The sequence below is a fragment of the Ptychodera flava genome, chromosome 6 (genome assembly GCF_041260155.1).
Source record: "Ptychodera flava strain L36383 chromosome 6, AS_Pfla_20210202, whole genome shotgun sequence".
In the NCBI taxonomy this organism is placed as follows: domain Eukaryota; kingdom Metazoa; phylum Hemichordata; class Enteropneusta; family Ptychoderidae; genus Ptychodera; species Ptychodera flava.
In genome coordinates this window covers 17,091,627-17,095,584 of record NC_091933.1, presented here as the reverse complement: position 1 = coordinate 17,095,584, position 3,958 = coordinate 17,091,627, and the positions used below count along the sequence as shown (strand labels likewise).

At 38.8% G+C, this 3,958-nt stretch overlaps 1 long non-coding RNA gene across 1 annotated transcript; it reads right to left on the bottom strand.

The window, feature by feature from the left end:
- Positions 1 to 451: 451 nt before the first annotated feature.
- LOC139134994 (uncharacterized) lies at positions 452 to 2,459 on the bottom strand. The gene is made up of 2 exons (XR_011552914.1): positions 2,218 to 2,459; positions 452 to 1,106 (listed from the first exon to the last, which is right to left on the bottom strand). It is a non-coding gene; the product is annotated as an uncharacterized lncRNA (long non-coding RNA).
- Between the last annotated feature and the right edge of the window lie 1,499 nt (positions 2,460 to 3,958).

The following is a 3,958-nucleotide window of genomic DNA, read 5'->3' as shown; positions in this document are numbered from 1 at the left end:
ACTTAGTGTGAACTTATTGACAAGCCAACGTCAGCTGTTCAGTACATTCCTGAACCCGCTGCATCAATTTCCACGTGGTTGCATTTGCATAGTTTCAAGAATATCCAACGAACAAGTGGATCCCCGAACAACGGTGGCATGTAAAACCCATGACCCTGCGATGTCTAGTTTTCCCAGTGTGCTATTTCCAGAGATGCCACTGTTTCCTGTTCGATAATTCTGCGGGATTTTAATTCCTGTTTAGTTTCGGAAGGTCCACGCTTCTTGGAAGCAAGTCAACAGTATTCAGTAACAGTGCAACAGAAAGGAAAGTGCACTAAGTGACATCAGTATAAATAATGTAATTTCCCTCGGCTTTCTTATGAAAGGGATACTAGCAAGTCGGGTACATACATTCCAATTGCAACATGCAGACACGTCACATTCTCAGTAAGACAACATTAACTGTAGGTATGTGATAACTTTTTATTCCTTTTAGAAACCAAAAAAAATCGATAAATAGAAAATAAATATCCGATCAAAGCTAAAGTTTTAATTATAAATACATCTTTTGTAAATAAAGATACATCATTTTTCATATGTTTAAAGCAGTCCAATAGCATAAAACACCACTCACTTTCACACTTGCTTGTTTCAACGTGCCAATAGCATGATAATTTTATGTATGATATGTAAATAGTGAGTCGGAGTTCGAAATGGCAATTGTAAATGGACACTGCCATTGTTTAAAATGTTCAGACAGATGTATTCTCCTGAGGAATGTTTCTCTCTCTCTCTCTGTCTCAGAAACAACTACCATGGTCTGTCTTCTCAGAAACAACTACCATGGTCTGTCTTCATGTAGGCCTAAGTCCTTCCGACGTTTGGGTCCTTGATTTCATATAGGTCCTTGGCAAGACGTCTGTCTCTCTCCTCTCCTGTAGGTGGCGGCACGTTGGAGCGGTGTCCGCCGATGACGTCGTTCACTTACAAGCATACCAGGCTGTAGATTAATCCTGAGCGGTTTTGAAATCCCTCCACCACTGTAAGGGCATTTGGAGATACCTAGCAACGCCATGGTCATTGCCGGTTGTGACGTTGTCTACGTGCCGTACTGTATCTTCATTCTGGCGGGCGAAAGTGACATTGAACATGGCATTGAGTGAATTATGACGCAGTGAAATGTTAATCAGGATCACTATATACAAGAAGAATATAGAAATAAATCACCATGGCTGGTTCGCAACTATAATGGCGCTTTGACCGTAACCTTTGTCTAGTGCAATTAAGAGTGGAATACTTGCGTGTTGATGTAGAAAGAAATGCTGTTTATTTTCAGTGACCTCGTGTGACCTTATTATTCAGACACGTCGACAGGGCGCACAGAGTAATCCTTCTATCATACCCCGTCGTTTCCACTCCCTAATTCCTGATAGAACGCCCACTGTGATTTGTGGTAAATTTAAAATTTGCCTAGAAGTGCACGTACACCATCATTTGACTATATTCTCATTTATACAGGGAAAGGAACAGGGAAATTCACCATATGAAAACCTACGTATAAAATGAGGAGCGAAATTTGATAAAAAGGGCCTACTTTTCTTTCGCATTTATCTGAATATTGTAAATAGCCGCATTCTCCAGTGTTCTAATAAGAATCGTGACGACTGTTACCGTACACTGTTAAATGGATATGCTCTAAGTCAATAAAATTCAAGAATGATACGATCGGAATGCGCCCAAAAATAATTGCAACGATTTTATGAATAACTCAAGTCAATCACGAATGTAACAGCTCGAACTGTAGCTTGTAAAAATGTACAGTAACCATATACCAGTTAGCATAAGCTTATATATCGACGACAGACAATTTGTCCTAAAAATTTAAAATCTAGTAATATTGTTCATTGCAAGTATAATAATATTGTGTCACGGTCAAGCTTCGACGGTAAGCCATGGGCATTTTAATCTATGGTTGAGTACGTTTAAAAATAAATTCAACAATTCTTTCGTTTGACCTTCACGTCAAATTTATGAAAGGGGTTTAAAAGGGTCAAACTCCAGCTGCAGTTCAATAGCTCGACGTTTTGCCTGGCTATTTGGGTCGGACGGCAAAACCAGAAAACTGGTTTTGCCGTCCGACCCAAATACTGGTTTTGCCGTCCGACCCAAATACCCAGGCAAAACCTCGAGCTACTGAACTGCAGCTAGGTCAAACTCGTGCTTAAAATCGCTCACCTGGTAGCCACCGTGGTGTTGGCGTTGATCGGCTTTCACCAACATCGGTACGGGATCAAAGCCCGGCGCTGAAAATCCAAGCAGCGCGAACTTGCAAGCCTGGAGTTGCCTTTTCTCGGCCATCCGTTGTAATATATGTATTGAGTTTAACGATCAGAACGGTTCAACTTTTAAGTGTCGTGTGGTCTTGAGGTCTCGGGGTAGACGAATGGGCTTTCCCAGGACATGTATCGCCTTGTTATGACGGCGGTTGAAGATGACGTCACGGGTACCGGTTCACGCTGGTCGCTGTCACAATTGGTTACTTCAGCGATGACGTTTTCCGGTTCGAACAGTTTCTACGGTTTATTCTTTTACAAGGTAACAAACCATCAAAAGCTGAATAACGAATAAAAGAATGCCCTTCAAACTCAAAATGCCTCGATGGTTTGAAAAGGCGATTTGTTATACACTTACTTGTTCGCAGTATTTTGGTGTCAATCACAACTCACAGATAGGTTCGATTTAAAACTACGGTAATGCTTCAGCTCGATCCCCATACTCACCTTTTAAACTGAGAACGATGACTTTCTCCAAACTACAGCCTAAATTGTTCATAATCGTTCCTCAAATACGCAAAATTTGCAAAAAAAAATCATCCCTAAAGAAAAGGCAATTATGTACTTTCTATGTCTGAAATATCATCGAGACTTTTTATTTGTCCTGTAAAAGGTACTGGACCACTGAAATGTATTAACTGTATTAGGTGAGAGTTACGCCTCTTTTCCGGAAAGATCGGGTACTAACTACATCGCACGTATGTCACGAACGCAGTTGGAATCACTCAACAGCCAGAAATGTCAGTGTAAACAGGACTTCGGCGCCTTTATACCAAATTAGGTTAGTGGAGCGTATGTTGTACTCATTACGGGACATATAGAGTACAAACGGTCAGTGACCTTACGAACTCCATCATAACCGAGAACGTGATAATTGCACTATATTAACGTTAGTTCTGGTTTTCAAACCAATACATCCTCGGGCTACATTGTAATTTGCGTGTAGAAATCCACGAAACGCCTATAAAATGTTGCTTCAAAATTAAACCATGAAACCAAAATCCGTCGACTAAATGTATGAATGAAATTTGTGTACATTTTTTCTACTTTTATCTTAAGATATTAATGTTCTTCTCGACTAATAAATGTGTGTATATGTCTATACATACTAGAACATTATGTATATATTTGCTTTCATTTATTATTTATGGGTTTGTTTTCATCAATTTGATCTATCTCTTTGTATCTGTTTATCTATTGGTGCATGTATTTGTTCGTCTATGTACTGCATCTGTTTAATTTACATACCCTGAAACACACACAAATAAAAATACCTACCTACCTACCTTCATACATACATACGTACATGCACGATATATACATGATACGTACATTGCTACATACATACCTACATACATACATACATACATACATACATACATACATACATACATACATACACACACATACATACATACGTACATACATACATACATACATACATACATACATACATACATACATACACATACATACATACATACATACATACATACATACATACATACATAATACATACATACATACATACATACATACATACATACATACATACATACATACATACATACATACATACATACATATATGCATGCATGCATATATGCGAATGTGTCTGCATGTTGCTTTTGCACTACAGCGCT